The sequence below is a fragment of the Rhinoderma darwinii genome, chromosome 4, assembly GCF_050947455.1.
Source record: "Rhinoderma darwinii isolate aRhiDar2 chromosome 4, aRhiDar2.hap1, whole genome shotgun sequence".
NCBI lineage: Eukaryota > Metazoa > Chordata > Amphibia > Anura > Rhinodermatidae > Rhinoderma > Rhinoderma darwinii.
Genome location: NC_134690.1, coordinates 283,293,490 through 283,312,047, shown reverse-complemented (window position 1 = coordinate 283,312,047; position 18,558 = coordinate 283,293,490). Strand labels below are relative to the sequence as shown.

General features: G+C 45.1%; 1 long non-coding RNA gene across 1 annotated transcript; it reads right to left on the bottom strand.

Annotated features, from left to right (window-relative positions):
- Positions 1–568: 568 nt before the first annotated feature.
- Positions 569–17,098, bottom strand: LOC142761137 (uncharacterized). Its single transcript, XR_012883515.1, has 4 exons — positions 17,057–17,098; positions 7,987–8,060; positions 4,278–4,351; positions 569–638 (listed from the first exon to the last, which is right to left on the bottom strand). It is a non-coding gene; the product is annotated as an uncharacterized LOC142761137 (long non-coding RNA).
- Positions 17,099–18,558: the final 1,460 nt, after the last annotated feature.

The following is an 18,558-nucleotide window of genomic DNA, read 5'->3' as shown; positions in this document are numbered from 1 at the left end:
AAGCCAAAATGCCCACATGACACCCACTATATGCCTTATTCCATCTGGAATGCTCCAACGCCAGCCATAATGGCTCCCATTCAAGCAACAATGCCTAAATGCAAGCCATAATACTCCCATAAGAGCCACTTTGAACCCTTTTTACCCACAATGTCCCTTATCCCGGCCACAATATCTCCATGACAGCCAAAATGTCCTCTATGCCAGCCAAAATGCCCTCATTTCTGCTTTTGCCAGTCATAATGCCCCATGACAGCCACAGTTACCTCATTTCTCTCAATGCCGGCCACAGGGCCCTCCATACCTGCCACAATGCCCACATGACAGCAAAAATTTCCTATTGGGAAAGGGGAGATGGTGATGAATGTGTATGTTGGAATGTAAATGCAGTGAATCCATGTGCAGAACGCAAAGGCATTTACAAAGCCCTGAAATATCTGTAGCCAATATATGTACTACTAGACATGTATTCTTATATACTAGGAAGGTATTACCACACCTCTGAAAGTCCAGAGTTAGAAACTAGCCTGATCATTATCAGTAATTAATAATAATATTAATTACCAGTTCTCTGATTCCTCTATTGCCTCTGACTGGAGGATTCCATATCTTGCTTCTTTTCACTTTCAAATAGACACCTAGAAAGAAAAAAAAGAGGTGTGATAATACGTTCCTGGTATATGCTATAGATGTATTGGATGAGTAAAGAGATGTTAGTGTGCCTAGTTTCTCATAAAACAAAAGTAATTTTTAAAGGGCAATTGAACCCTTTCTGGGATACCTTCTGATGAGCCAAACTAGAGATCCCACCTGAAGAATTCCTATCCAAGAATCTGCACCGACCACCCCATCCTGACTAGAAGCCACAAGTAGCATAGAAATGTCTCTGACCACATTCTCTAATTTACTCACCAATCACATTCTCAAGAATATCTAACAAGAACAATTACTATTGAAAAAAAAGCCTTTTGCAAACCACAAACCAAACACAACCTGACCAGGGAAATCCAACTCAAAATCATTTTATTATCAAAACTGTGTGAATTATTTCTATCACACCTACTTAACGTAATGATAATACTTTCAAGAGTAATTTTATTAACATTTATTAGCCCCACAAAAGACTGAAAATATACTTTTACCCAAAAGTATAAGTAACCATTTCTCACTTAACTTATGCCTCCTGGAACAAAAACCCTTTTGAGTAAAGTTATTTTTTCTTCTTTGCTCTCCTGAATTAAGAAGTCACGACAGTCACAATGTTCCAATCACAGCACAATGCCCGTTTGAGAACAACAATACCTAAAAAGCTGCAGTACCTGCCACAAAGTCCTCAGTGCCAACCACCTTTCCCCATGACAACCACAATGCCTTTAATGAACCCTATGCAAGCCACAGTACCTGCTAGGCCAACCAAAATTCCCACATGACAACCAGAGTGCCCTCTATACCAGCCACAATACCCCAAAAAAAGCCACAATGCTCTTCAGGCCAGCCATAATGCCCCCATAACACCCACAAAGTACCTTATGCCATTTACTATGCCCCATGCCAGCCACCAGGTTCTTATAAGAGCCACTATGCCTTATGCCAGCCATATTTCCTCCTTTTAAGTCACAATCAACTCTCTTCCATGCAATAATCAATGTCCTTTAAGCCAGCCCCTATGCCCAAGTGGTATTTAAAAACTGGCAATATCCCTTTACGAGCCACTATGCTGCAATAAAAAGCAACAATGTGCTCACTTCCCCCTTTGCCAACTAGCACATGACAGATACAAATCCCCATGCTAGCCATAACACCTGCCAGACACAATGCCCTCATGACCCCTAATATGTCCCTTATCCCAGTTAAAATGCCCCCAATGTTAGCCACAATTTCATCCATGCCAGCCACAATGCTAACTAACCACAAAAACACCATGACAGTCAAAGTACCCCGTCACAGACAACATGCTTATATGAAATCAGCAATATCCCATATCCAAACCAAAATGCCCCCATTACAGCTACAATGTCCCCAGTATCCTTTATACCTCTCACAATTCCCCTTATTCCAGACAGATTGCCCTCAATGCCCCCCTTAGCCAACCGCAATAAAACCATGACAACCACAATGGCCTCAGTGCCCCTATGACAACTATAATGCCCTATGACAGTCAAAAATGTCATCTTGCCAGCCACAATGACTCCATGAAATTTACTAAACCCCCATCTGCAATATTCCTTATCTCCTCAAAATGCCCTCATGACATCCACAATGTTCATAATCCCAGTCACAATACCCCATGAAACTCACAATAAAGCCCACATGAGAGCCACAGTGCCCATGACAGAAACTATTGCCCTACAATGGCCAAAATGCCCCAATGACAATTACAATGCTCTCATTGCCCATTTTACCAGCCACAATGCCCACATAAATACCTAAATGCCCTCCATGCCAGCCCTAACACCTTCATAACTATTAAAATGCCCCCATGACAGCCACACTGAATTAGAATTCCTCAAAGACAACTGCAATAAGCTTAATGATCCTCTAATCAGTCTCATTGCCCCATGAAGGCCATCATATCCTTTATACCAGCTATAGTGCTCCATGCCAGCAAAAACTCATATTTTTCCAGTCACAATGCTCACCATAAGAGCCAATATGCCACCATGACACCCACAATATCTCTTATCTCAGCCACTATGTCCTTATTACAGCCACAATTAAATTCATGCCAGCCAGAATGCCCTCATCGCCACCTTTCCAAAAGGAAAGTCTCCATACCACCCACAATGCGCCTGTGCAATGTACAATGCCAAAATGACAACAGCTATATCCATTTTCCCAGTCACAAATCCCCCATGCCAGCCAGAATGTAGTTTATTAAAGCAACAATGCTGTCAATGCACCTTATGCTCGCCACAATGCCTCTTTGACCAGCAAAAGCTTTTAATGCCCTTATGCCAGCCACGAATCCCCACTATAACCAAAATGCCCTCACTTCCTCCTTTGCCAGTTACAATGACCTCCATGCCAGCCAGAATGCCCTTAATTTCCTTTTAGCCAACCACAATATCCCCAAGGCAACCACAAAGCCCTCATGCCAGCCATAATTCCACAATCCAGCCACAATGCCAGATACAATGTACTTAATCCCGGAAACAATACCCCTTATGCCAGCCACATTGCCAAAACGACAACCACAAACCTCCAATGCCCGTATACCAAACATATTGCCTCCATGACAGCCAAAATGTCCTCACATCCCCTTTTGCGAGACACAATACCATCCATGCCAGTCACAACGCCCTCACTTCACCCATGGCCAAAAACAATGACAACATGACAACCACAAAGCCCCCATGCCAGCCACAATAACACCCGATATGTCTATTATTCCAGTCAAAATGCCACCATAACAGCCAGTAACAATGCTGCCAATGCCCCTTATGCCAACCACAAGGACACAATGACAGCTACATATAATCAATGTCCATATGACAGACAAAGTGCTCTCATTTGCCTAAAAACAAAGCCCTTCATGCCAGCTACAATGTACTCATTTCCTCTTTGTCAACCACAATGTCCACATGACAGTCACAAATCCCTATGCCAGCAATGATGGCACATGTCAGCCACAATGCCCTCCATGACAGTCACAATGCCATTATTAGCCTATGCAAACTAGAATGGCCTTGTTCTAACCATAATGCTGCTAATTTAAGCCAAAATGCCCACATGACACCCACTATATGCCTTATTCCATCTGGAATGCTCCAACGCCAGCCATAATGGCTCCCATTCAAGCAACAATGCCTAAATGCAAGCCATAATACTCCCATAAGAGCCACTTTGAACCCATTTTACCCACAATGTCCCTTATCCCGGCCACAATATCTCCATGACAGCCAAAATGTCCTCTATGCCAGCCAAAATGCCCTCATTTCTGCTTTTGCCAGTCATAATGCCCCATGACAGCCACAGTTACCTCATTTCTCTCAATGCCGGCCACAGGGCCCTCCATACCTGCCACAATGCCCACATGACAGCAAAAATTTCCTATTGGGAAAGGGGAGATGGTGATGAATGTGTATGTTGTAATGTAAATGCAGTGAATCCATGTGCAGAACGCAAAGGCATTTACAATGCCCTGAAATATCTGTAGCCAATATATGTACTACTAGACATGTATTCTTATATACTAGGAAGGTATTACCACACCTCTGAAAGTCCATAGCTAGAAACTAGCCTGATCATTATCAGTAATTAATAATAATATTAATTACCAGTTCTCTGATTCCTCTATTGCCGCTGACTGGAGGATTCCATATCTTGCTTCTTTTCACTTTCAAATAGACACCTAGAAAAAAAAAAGAGGTGTGATAATACATTCCTGGTATATGCTATAGATGTATTGGATGAGTAAAGAGATGTTAGTGTGCCTAGTTTCTCATAAAACAAAAGTAATTTTTAAAGGGCAATTGAACCCTTTCTGGGATACCTTCTGATGAGCCAAACTAGAGATCCCACCTGAAGAATTCCTATCCAAGAATCTGCACCGACCACCCCATCCTGACTAGAAGCCACAAGTAGCATAGAAATGTCTCTGACCACATTCCCTAATTTACTCACCAATCACATTCTCAAGAATATCTAACAAGAACAATTACTATTGAAAAAAAAAGCCTTTTGCAAACCACAAACCAAACACAACCTGACCAGGGAAATCCAACTCAAAATCATTTTATTATCAAAACTGTGTGAATTATTTCTATCACACCTACTTAACGTAATGATAATACTTTCAAGAGTAATTTTATTAACATTTATTAGCCCCACAAAAGACTGAAAATATACTTTTACCCAAAAGTATAAGTAACCATTTCTCACTTAACTTATGCCTCCTGGAACAAAAACCCTTGAGTAAAGTAATTTTTTCTTCTTTGCTCTCCTGAATTAAGAAGTCACGACAGTCACAATGTTCCAATCACAGCACAATGCCCGTTTGAGAACAACAATACCTAAAAAGCTGCAGTACCTGCCACAAAGTCCTCAGTGCCATCCACCTTTCCCCATGACAACCACAATGCCTTTAATGAACCCTATGCAAGCCACAGTACCTGCTAGGCCAACCAAAATTCCCACATGACAACCAGAGTGCCCTCTATACCAGCCACAATACCCCAAAAAAAGCCACAATGCTCTTCAGGCCAGCCATAATGTCCCCATAACACCCACAAAGTACCTTATGCCATTTACTATGCCCCATGCCAGCCACCAGGTTCTTATAAGAGCCACTATGCCTTATGCCAGCCATATTTCCTCCTTTTAAGTCACAATCAACTCTCTTCCATGCAATAATCAATGCCCTTTAAGCCAGCCCCTATGCCCAAGTGGTATTTAAAAACTGGCAATATCCCTTTACGTGCCACTATGCTGCAATAAAAAGCAACAATGTGCTCACTTCCCCCTTTGCCAACTAGTACATGACAGATACAAATCCCCATGCTAGCCATAACACCTGCCAGACACAATGCCCTCATGACCCCTAATATGTCCCTTATCCCAGTTAAAATGCCCCCAATGTTAGCCACAATTTCATCCATGCCAGCCACAATGCTAACTAACCACAAAAACACCATGACAGTCAAAGTACCCCGTCACAGACAACATGCTTATATGAAATCAGCAATATCCCATATCCAAACCAAAATGCCCCCATTACAGCTACAATGTCCCCAGTATCCTTTATACCTCTCACAATTCCCCTTATTCCAGACAGATTGCCCTCAATGCCCCCCTTAGCCAACCGCAATAAAACCATGACAACCACAATGGCCTCAGTGCCCCTATGACAACTATAATGCCCTATGACAGTCAAAAATGTCATCTTGCCAGCCACAATGACTCCATGAAATTTACTAAACCCCCATCTGCAATATTCCTTATCTCCTCAAAATGCCCTCATGACATCCACAATGTTCATAATCCCAGTCACAATACCCCATGAAACTCACAATAAAGCCCACATGAGAGCCACAGTGCCCATGACAGAAACTATTGCCCTACAATGGCCAAAATTCCCCAATGACAATTACAATGCTCTCATTGCCCATTTTACCAGCCACAATGCCCACATAAATACCTAAATGCCCTCCATGCCAGCCCTAACACCTTCATAACTATTAAAATGCCCCCATGACAGCCACACTGAATTAGAATTCCTCAAAGACAACTGCAATAAGGTTAATGATCCTCTAATCAGTCTCATTGCCCCATGAAGGCCATCATATCCTTTATACCAGCTATAGTGCTCCATGCCAGCAAAAACTCATATTTTCCAGTCACAATGCTCACCATAAGTGCCAATATGCCACCATGACACCCACAATATCTCTTATCTCAGCCACTATGTCCTTATTACAGGCACAATTAAATTCATGCCAGCCAGAATGCCCTCATCGCCACCTTTCCAAAAGGAAAGTCTCCATACCACCCACAATGCGCCTGTGCAATGTACAATGCCAAAATGACAACAGCTATATCCATTTTCCCAGTCACAAATCCCCCATGCCAGCCAGAATGTAGTTTATTAAAGCAACAATGCTGTCAATGCACCTTATGCTCGCCACAATGCCTCTTTGACCAGCAAAAGCCTTTAATGCCCTTATGCCAGCCACGAATCCCCACTATAACCAAAATGCCCTCACTTCCTCCTTTGCCAGTTACAATGACCTCCATGCCAGCCAGAATGCCCTTAATTTCCTTTTAGCCAACCACAATATCCCCAAGGCAACCACAAAGCCCTCATGCCAGCCATAATTCCACAATCCAGCCACAATGCCAGATACAATGTACTTAATCCCGGAAACAATACCCCTTATGCCAGCCACATTGCCAAAACGACAACCACAAACCTCCAATGCCCGTATACCAAACATATTGCCTCCATGACAGCCAAAATGTCCTCACATCCCCTTTTGCGAGACACAATACCATCCATGCCAGTCACAACGCCCTCACTTCACCCATGGCCAAAAACAATGACAACATGACAACCACAAAGCCCCCATGCCAGCCACAATAACACCCGATATGTCTATTATTCCAGTCAAAATGCCACCATAACAGCCAGTAACAATGCTGCCAATGCCCCTTATGCCAACCACAAGGACACAATGACAGCTACATATAATCAATGCCCATATGACAGACAAAATGCTCTCATTTGCCTAAAAACAAAGCCCTTCATGCCAGCTACAATGTACTCATTTCCTCTTTGTCAACCACAATGTCCACATGACAGTCACAAATCCCTATGCCAGCAATGATGGCACATGTCAGCCACAATGCCCTCCATGACAGTCACAATGCCATTATTAGCCTATGCAAACTAGAATGGCCTTGTTCTAACCATAATGCTGCTAATTTAAGCCAAAATGCCCACATGACACCCACTATATGCCTTATTCCATCTGGAATGCTCCAACGCCAGCCATAATGGCTCCCATTCAAGCAACAATGCCTAAATGCAAGCCATAATACTCCCATAAGAGCCACTTTGAACCCATTTTACCCACAATGTCCCTTATCCCGGCCACAATATCTCCATGACAGCCAAAATGTCCTCTATGCCAGCCAAAATGCCCTCATTTCTGCTTTTGCCAGTCATAATGCCCCATGACAGTCACAGTTACCTCATTTCTCTCAATGCCGGCCACAGGGCCCTCCATACCTGCCACAATGCCCACATGACAGCAAAAATTTCCTATTGGGAAAGGGGAGATGGTGATGAATGTGTATGTTGTAATGTAAATGCAGTGAATCCATGTGCAGAACGCAAAGGCATTTACAATGCCCTGAAATATCTGTAGCCAATATATGTACTACTAGACATGTATTCTTATATACTAGGAAGGTATTACCACACCTCTGAAAGTCCATAGCTAGAAACTAGCCTGATCATTATCAGTAATTAATAATAATATTAATTACCAGTTCTCTGATTCCTCTATTGCCGCTGACTGGAGGATTCCATATCTTGCTTCTTTTCACTTTCAAATAGACACCTAGAAAAAAAAAAGAGGTGTGATAATACATTCCTGGTATATGCTATAGATGTATTGGATGAGTAAAGAGATGTTAGTGTGCCTAGTTTCTCATAAAACAAAAGTAATTTTTAAAGGGCAATTGAACCCTTTCTGGGATACCTTCTGATGAGCCAAACTAGAGATCCCACCTGAAGAATTCCTATCCAAGAATCTGCACCGACCACCCCATCCTGACTAGAAGCCACAAGTAGCATAGAAATTTCTCTGACCACATTCCCTAATTTACTCACCAATCACATTCTCAAGAATATCTAACAAGAACAATTACTATTGAAAAAAAAAGCCTTTTGCAAACCACAAACCAAACACAACCTGACCAGGGAAATCCAACTCAAAATCATTTTATTATCAAAACTGTGTGAATTATTTCTATCACACCTACTTAACGTAATGATAATACTTTCAAGAGTAATTTTATTAACATTTATTAGCCCCACAAAAGACTGAAAATATACTTTTACCCAAAAGTATAAGTAACCATTTCTCACTTAACTTATGCCTCCTGGAACAAAAACCCTTTTGAGTAAAGTTATTTTTTCTTCTTTGCTCTCCTGAATTAAGAAGTCACAACAGTCACAATGTTCCAATCACAGCACAATGCCCGTTTGAGAACAACAATACCTAAAAAGCTGCAGTACCTGCCACAAAGTCCTCAGTGCCATCCACCTTTCCCCATGACAACCACAATGCCTTTAATGAACCCTATGTAAGCCACAGTACCTGCTAGGCCAACCAAAATTCCCACATGACAACCAGAGTGCCCTCTATACCAGCCACAATACCCAAAAAAAAGCCACAATGCTCTTCAGGCCAGCCATAATGTCCCCATAACACCCACAAAGTACCTTATGCCATTTACTATGCCCCATGCCAGCCACCAGGTTCTTATAAGAGCCACTATGCCTTATGCCAGCCATATTTCCTCCTTTTAAGTCACAATCAACTCTCTTCCATGCAATAATCAATGCCCTTTAAGCCAGCCCCTATGCCCAAGTGGTATTTAAAAACTGGCAATATCCCTTTACGTGCCACTATGCTGCAATAAAAAGCAACAATGTGCTCACTTCCCCCTTTGCCAACTAGCACATGACAGATACAAATCCCCATGCTAGCCATAACACCTGCCAGACACAATGCCCTCATGACCCCTAATATGTCCCTTATCCCAGTTAAAATGCCCCCAATGTTAGCCACAATTTCATCCATGCCAGCCACAATGCTAACTAACCACAAAAACACCATGACAGTCAAAGTACCCCGTCACAGACAACATGCTTATATGAAATCAGCAATATCCCATATCCAAACCAAAATGCCCCCATTACAGCTACAATGTCCCCAGTATCCTTTATACCTCTCACAATTCCCCTTATTCCAGACAGATTGCCCTCAATGCCCCCCTTAGCCAACCGCAATAAAACCATGACAACCACAATGGCCTCAGTGCCCCTATGACAACTATAATGCCCTATGACAGTCAAAAATGTCATCTTGCCAGCCACAATGACTCCATGAAATTTACTAAACCCCCATCTGCAATATTCCTTATCTCCTCAAAATGCCCTCATGACATCCACAATGTTCATAATCCCAGTCACAATACCTGTAATGGCGGGGGGTAGGGAGACGGACAAGTGAGCCCTAATCTACCCGCCACTCTGTCCCTGCCTACTTGCAACGACCCGCCCTAGGCGACGGGGTACAACTGGGTGGCGGTCCCTGCGCTCAGTAAGTGCACGACAAACACGACAAACATACAAAGGAACACAAGCAAGGAAAAGGGGCAGTTGCCCACGGCAACACCGTGAGCAACCAGAGTGGTGAACGAGCCGAGTCAAGCCAGGAGTGTGCGAGGTACAAAACGAAGAGCAGAAGAGTAGTCGGTAAGCCAGGGTCTGTATGGAGCAGGATCAAAAATAGCAGGAGCTGTAGCTGGGCCAGGAAACCACAAGAAAAGAATCACAAGCCCAGAGGGACAGGAAGGGCAGGCTTAAATAGACCGAGGGCTGGAGCTAGCTGAGTCTGGCCAGGTTACGATAGGCTCTCCCACTCCTAAGCCTGCCAGCCACAGTGGTGGAAGCAGGAGTCAGTCTCAGGGATGTAGCCTCAGGTGCTGACTGATTAATTCTGGGAGTTAACCCCGAAGCTGTGCCTGGCAGATCCTTTACAGTACCCCCCTTTTATGAGGGGCCACCGGACCCTTTCTAAGTGGACCTGGCTTACTGGGGAAATGCAGGTGGAACCTCCTGACCAATACCCCAGCGTGAACATCCCGGGCGGGTACCCAAGTCCTCTCCTCGGGCCCGTATCCTCTCCAATGGACGAGGTACTGGAGGGAGCCTTGGACCATCTTGATGTCCACAATCCTGGCCACCTCGAATTGCACCCCCTCAGGGGTGAGGACGGGAACAGGAGGTCTCCTCGAGGGAGCCAAGGACGGGGAACAGTGTTTGAGGAGGGAGGCATGAAACACGTCGTGTATACGAAAAGACGGGGGTAACTCCAGCCGGAAGGAGACAGGATTGAGGACCTCAATGACCTTATATGGCCCAATAAACCGGGGAGCAAACTTCTTGGACGGAACCTTGAGACGCAAGTTCCTAGACGACAACCACACCAGATCCCCGACCATAAACGGGGGGTTAGCAGAACGTTTTTTATCAGCCTGAGTTTTTTGTACGCTCTGGGACACCTCTAGGTTTTTCTGAACCTGGGCCCAGACTGTGCACAGTTCCCGATGAACGACCTCTACCTCGGGATTGTTGGAACTACCAGGTGAAACGGAGGAGAACCGTGGATTAAACCCAAAATTACAAAAAAAGGGAGAGACCCCTGACGAGTTACTGACCCGGTTATTAAGGGAAAATTCGGCGAGGGGAATGAAAGAGACCCAATCAAATTGACAGTCAGAGACAAAACACCTTAAGTATTGTTCTAGAGATTGATTAGTCCTCTCCGTTTGGCCATTGGTTTCAGGATGGAAGGCAGAGGAGAAGGACAGATCAATCCCCAACTTCATACAGAAGGCTCTCCAAAACAATGAAACAAATTGTACCCCTCTGTCCGAAACAATATTGACAGGGACCCCATGGAGACGCAGGATGTGTTTGACAAACAAGGTAGCCAACGTCTTGGCGTTGGGTAGTTTCTTGAGGGGCACAAAGTGGCACATCTTACTGAAGCGGTCCACCACCACCCACACCACCGACTTGCCTTGGGATGGAGGCAAATTGGTGATAAAATCCATGGAGATATGTGTCCAAGGTCTCTGGAGAATGGGCAACGAACGCAGTAAGCCCGCTGGTCGGGACCTGGGAGTCTTGGACCTAGCACAAACCTCACAAGCGGCGACGTAGGCCTTAACGTCTTTAGGCAACCCAGGCCACCAATAATTTCTGGTAATGAGGTGTTTGGTACCCAGGATGCCTGGATGGCCAGATAGTGCGGAGTCATGATTTTCCCTAAGTACCCTTAGCCGGAATTGCAGGGGAACAAACAGCTTGTTCTCAGGAAGGTTCCCGGGAGCTGAACCTTGATCAGCAGCAATATCAGAGACTAAATCAGAATCGATCGAGGAAATGATTATACCTGGAGGCAAAATACAAGCAGGATCTTCCTCCGAAGGAGGGCTGGCCATGAAGCTACGCGACAGTGCATCAGCCTTAATATTTTTAGACCCAGCCCTATAGGTAACCAAAAAATTGAATCTGGTAAAAAATAACGCCCATCGAGCTTGTCTCGGGTTTAGCCTCCGGGCAGATTCTAGGAAAACCAGATTCTTGTGGTCGGTAAGGACCGTTACCTGGTGCCTAGCCCCCTCCAGGAAGTGGCGCCACTCTTCAAATGCCCATTTAATGGCTAAGAGTTCGCGGTTGCCAATATCCTAGTTACTTTCAGTTGGCGAAAACTTCCTGGAGAAGTAGGCACAGGGGCGGAGATGGGTGAGGGACCCGGTACCCTGGGACAAGACAGCCCCCACTCCCACCTCAGATGCGTCAACTTCCACGATAAATGGCTCCATTTGGTTGGGCTGAACCAGCACCGGGGCCGAGATAAAGCACTTCTTAATAACCTCAAAAGCCTGGACAGCCTTAGGAGGCCAGTGGAGGAGATCAGCACCTTTGCGAGTGAGGTCCATAAGGGGCTTAGCGATGACCGAGAAGTTAGCAATAAATCTCCTGTAATAATTAAAGAACCCCAAAAAACACTGTAACGCCTTCAGGGAGGCAGGTTGGACCCATTCCGCCACAGCCTGAACCTTGGCGGGGTCCATGCGCAATTCATGAGGAGTGAGGATTTGACCCAAAAATGGAATCTCCTGTACCCCAAACACACATTTTTCGGTTTTGGCAAACAGTTTGTTTTCCCGAAGGACCTGGAGCACCTTCCTGACATGCTCAATGTGGGAGGACCAGTCCTTGGAAAACACCAGCATGTCATCAAGGTACACTACCAGAAATATCCCCAGGTAATTTCTCAAAATCTCATTTATGAAATTCTGGAAGACCGCCGGGGCATTACACAACCCAAAGGGCATGACGAGGTATTCGAAATGGCCTTCGGGCGTGTTAAACGCAGTCTTCCACTCATCCCCCTCTTTGATGCGAATAAGGTTATACGCCCCCCGTAGATCCAATTTAGAAAACCATTGGGCCCCCTGAACCTGATTAAAGAGATCAGGAATCAAAGGAAGTGGATACTGGTTCCTTACCGTGACCTTATTCAGGCTATGGTAGTCAATGCATGGCCTAAGACCACCATCCTTCTTCCCTACGAAGAAGAAGCCAGCACCTACCGGTGAAGAAGAGGGACGAATGTAACCCTTGGCCAGGGATTCCTGGATATACACTCTCATGGCTTCACGTTCGGGACAAGAAAGATTAAATATCCTGCCCTTAGGAAGCTTAGCTCCTGGTACCAATTCGATAGCGCAATCGTATTCTCTATGAGGAGGTAACACTTCGGAGGCCTCCTTAGAGAAAACATCAGCGAAGTCCTGAACAAACTCGGGTAGCGTATTCGCCTCCTTAGGGGGAGAAATAGAATTAACAGAAAAACATGACGTACAACATTCATTACCCCATTTGGTTAGCTCCCCAGTATTCCAGTCAAACGTGGGATTATGCAACTGCAACCAGGGAAGACCTAGAACCAAATCGTACGATAATCCCTGCATCAACAGTACAGAGCATTGCTCCAAATGCATGGAGCCAACAAGGAGTTCAAAAACAGGGGTATGCTGTGTAAAATAACCATTAGCAAGAGGAGTGGAGTCGATACCCACTACCGGGACAGGTTTAGGCAAATCAATCAGAGGCATAGCAAGAGACATAGCAAATTCCACAGACATGATATTAGTAGAGGACCCTGAATCCACGAAGGCACTGCCGGTAGCAGACCTACCACCAAAAGAGACCTGAAAGGGAAGCAAGATCTTAGTACGTTTCCTATTTACGGGAAATACCTGTGCGCCCAAGTGACCTCCCCGATGATCACTTAGACGCGGAAGTTCTCTGGCTGCAATCTTACGCTTAGGACAGTTGTTCACTTGATGCTTGTCGTCCCCACAGTAGAAGCAGAGACCATTCTTCCTGCAGAATTCTCTACGTTGTTGGGGGGACACGGAGGCCCCGAGTTGCAAAGGTATCTCTGAATCTTTAGGGGAGGAACGAAGCAACGGAGCTTCGGGAGGCATCATGGGGGAGTCGGAGGAGAAAACACATAAACGTTCACGTTGTCGTTCCCTGAGACGTCGGTCAAGTCGTACCGCTAAAGCCATAACCTGGTCTAGGGAGTCAGAAGAGGGATAGCTAACTAGCAGGTCTTTCAGGGCATTCGACAGACCCAACCTAAACTGGCAGCTTAAAGCAGGGTCATTCCACCGAGAAGCTACGCACCACTTCCGAAAGTCAGAGCAATACTCCTCAACAGGTCTCTTACCCTGACTTACGGTCACCAGCTGACTCTCGGCAAAGGCAGTCCTGTCAGTCTCGTCATAAATAAGTCCGAGAGCAGAAAAAAAAAATCAACGGAGGAAAGTTCAGGGGCGTCAGGAGCCAAGGAGAAGGCCCACTCTTGGGGCCCTTCCTGGAGCCGGGACATAATTATACCCACCCGCTGGCTCTCAGAACCTGAGGAATGAGGCTTTAAACGAAAGTAAAGCCTACAACTCTCCCGAAAGGAGAGAAAAGCCCTCCGGTCCCCTGAGAACCGGTCGGGCAACTTGAGGTGGGGTTCAAGAGGTGCGGTGAAGGGAACTACCAAGGTAGCATCAGGCTGGTTGACCCTCTGAGCCAGGGCCTGGACTTGTAGGGAGAGACCCTGCATTTGCTGAGCCAGGGTCTCACGGGGATCCATAGTGGTGTCAGGGACCAGGGTAGACTAGGTATGGGCTTGTGATGATGTAATGGCGGGGGGTAGGGAGACGGACAAGTGAGCCCTAATCTACCCGCCACTCTGTCCCTGCCTACTTGCAACGACCCGCCCTAGGTGACGGGGTACAACTGGGCGGCGGTCCCTGCGCTCAGTAAGTGCACGACAAACACGACAAACATACAGAGGAACACAAGCAAGGAAAAGGGGCAGTTGCCCACGGCAACACCGTGAGCAACCAGAGTGGTGAACGAGCCGAGTCAAGCCAGGAGTGTGCGAGGTACAAAACGAAGAGCAGAAGAGTAGTCGGTAAGCCAGGGTCTGTAGGGAGCAGGATCAAAAATAGTAGGAGCTGTAGCTGGGCCAGGAAACCACAAGAAAAGAATCACAAGCCCAGAGGGACAGGAAGGGCAGGCTTAAATAGACCGAGGGCGGGAGCTAGCTGAGTCTGGCCAGGTTACGATAGGCTCTCCCACTCCTAAGCCTGCCAGCCACAGTGGTGGAAGCAGGAGTCAGTCTCAGGGATGTAGCCTCAGGTGCTGACTGATTAATTCTGGGAGTTAACCCCGAAGCTGTGCCTGGCAGATCCTTTACAATACCCCATGAAACTCACAATAAAGCCCACATGAGAGCCACAGTGCCCATGACAGAAACTATTGCCCTACAATGGCCAAAATGCCCCAATGATAATTACAATGCTCTCATTGCCCATTTTACCAGCCACAATGCCCACATAAATACCTCAATGCCCTCCATGCCAGCCCTAACACCTTCATAACTATTAAAATGCCCCCATGACAGCCACACTAAATTAGAATTCCTCAAAGACAACTGCAATAAGCTTAATGATCCTCTAATCAGTCTCATTGCCCCATGAAGACCATCATAATCTTTATACCAGCTATAGTGCTCCATGCCAGCAAAAACTCATATTTTCCAGTCACAATGCTCACCATAAGAGCCAATATGCCACTATGACACCCACAATATCTCTTATCTCAGCCACTATGTCTTTATTACAGCCACAATTAAATTCATGGCAGCCAGAATGCCCTCATCGCCACCTTTCCAAAAGGAAAGTCTCCATACCACCCACAATGCCCCTGTGCAATCTACAATGCCAAAATGACAACAGCTATATCTATTTTCCCAGTCACAAATCCCCCATGCCAGCCACAATGTACTTTATTAAAGCAACAATGCTGTCAATGCACCTTATGCTCGCCACAATGCCTCTTTGACCAGCAAAAGCCTTTAATGCCCTTATGCCAGCCACGAATCCCCACTATAACCAAAATGCCCTCACTTCCTCCTTTGCCAGTTACAATGACCTCCATGCCAGCCAGAATGCCCTTAATTTCCTTTTAGCCAACCACAATATACCCAAGGCAACCACAAAGCCCTCATGCCAGCCATAATTCCACATTCCAGCCACAATGCCAGATACAATGTACTTAATCCCGGAAACAATACCCCTTATGCCAGCCACATTGCCAAAACGACAACCACAAACCTCCAATGCCCGTATACCAAACATATTGCCTCCATGACAGCCAAAATGTCCTCACATCCCCTTTTGCGAGACACAATACCATCCATGCCAGTCACAACGCCCTCATTTCACCCTTGGCCAAAAACAATGACAACATGACAACCACAAAGCCCCCATGCCAGCCACAATAACACCCGATATGTCTATTATTCCAGTCAAAATGCCACCATAACAGCCAGTAACAATGCTGCCAATGCCCCTTATGCCAACCACAAGGACACAATGACAGCTACATATAATCAATGCCCATATGACACTCTCATTTGCCTAAAAACAAAGCCCTTCATGCCAGCTACAATGTACTCATTTCCTCTTTGTCAACCACAATGTCCACATGACAGTCACAAATCCCTATGCCAGCAATGATGGCACATGTCAGCCACAATGCCCTCCATGACAGTCACAATGCCACTATTAGCCTATGCAAACTAGAATGGCCTTGTTCTAACCATAATGCTGCTAATTTAAGCCACAATACCCACATGACACCCGCTATATGCCTTATTCCATCTGGAATGCTCCAACGCCAGCCATAATGGCTCCTATTCAAGCAACAATGCCTAAATGCAAGCCATAATACTCCCATAAGAGCCACTTTGAACCCATTTTACCCACAATGTCCCTTATCCCGGCCACAATATCTCCATGACCGCCAAAATGTCCTCTATGCCAGCCAAAATGCCCTCATTTCTGCTTTTGCCAGTCATAATGCCCCATGACAGCCACAGTTACCTCATTTCTCTCAATGCCGGCCACAGGGCCCTCCATACCTGCCACAATGCCCACATGACAGCAAAAATTTCCTATTGGGAAAGGGGAGATGGTGATGAATGTGTATGTTGGAATGTAAATGCAGTGAATCCATGTGCAGAACGCAAAGGCATTTACAATGCCCTGAAATATCTGTAGCCAATATATGTACTACTAGACATGTATTCTTATATACTAGGAAGGTATTACCACACCTCTGAAAGTCCAGAGCTAGAAACTAGCCTGATCATTATCAGTAATTAATAATAATATTAATTACCAGTTCTCTGATTCCTCTATTGCCACTGACTGGAGGATTCCATATCTTGCTTCTTTTCACTTTCAAATAGACACCTAGAAAAAAAAAAGAGGTGTGATAATACGTTCCTGGTATATGCTATAGATGTATTGGATGAGTAAAGAGATGTTAGTGTGCCTAGTTTCTCATAAAACAAAAGTAATTTTTAAAGGGCAATTGAACCCTTTCTGGGATACCTTCTGATGAGAACTAGAGATCCCACCTGAAGAATTCCTATCCAAGAATCTGCACCGACCACCCCATCCTGACTAGAAGCCACAAGTAGCATAGAAATGTCTCTGACCACATTCCCTAATTTACTCACCAATCACATTCTCAAGAATATCTAACAAGAACAATTACTATCGAAAAAAAAAACCTTTTGCAAACCACAAACCAAACACAACCTGACCAGGGAAATCCAACTCAAAATCATTTTATTATCAAAACTGTGTGAATTATTTCTATCACACCTATTTTACGTAATGATAATACTTTCAAGAGTAATTTTATTAACATTTATTAGCCCCACAAAAGACTGAAAATATACTTTTACCCAAAAGTATAAGTAACAATTTCTCACTTAACTTATGCCTCCTGGAACAAAAACCCTTTTGAGTAAAGTTATTTTTTCTTCTTTGCTCTCCTGAATTAAGAAGTCACGACAGTCACAATGTTCCAATCACAGCACAATGCCCGTTTGAGGACAACAATACCTAAAAAGCTGCAGTACCTGCCACAAAGTCCTCAGTGCCAACCACCTTTCCCCATGACAACCACAATGCCTTTAATGAACCCTATGCAAGCCACAGTACCTGCTAGGCCAACCAAAATTCCCACATGACAACCAGAGTGCCCTCTATACCAGCCACAATGCTCTTCAGGCCAGCCATAACACCCACAAAGTACCTTATGCCATTTACTATGCCCCATGCCAGCCACCAGGTTCTTATAAGAGCCACTATGCCTTATGCCAGCCATATTTCCTCCTTTTAAGTCACAATCAACTCTCTTCCATGCAATAATCAATGCCCTTTAAGCCAGCCCCTATGCCCAAGTGGTATTTAAAAACTGGCACTATCCCTTTACGAGCCACTATGCTGCAATAAAAAGCAACAATGCGCTCACTTCCCCCTTTGCCAACTAGCACATGACAGATACAAATCCCCATGCTAGCCATGACACCTGCCAGACACTATGCCCTCATGACCTCTGCTATGTCCCTTATACCAGTTAAAATGCCCCCAATGTTAGCCACAATTTCATCCATGCCAGCCACAATGCTAACTAACCACAAAAACACCATGACAGTCAATGTACCTCGTGACAGACAACATGCTTATATGAAATCAGCAATATCCCATATCCAAACCAAAATGCCCCCATTACAGCTACAATGTCCCCAGTATCCTTTATACCTCTCACAATTCCCCTTGCCCTCTATACCAGCCACAATGACTCCATGGAATTTACTAAACCCCCAT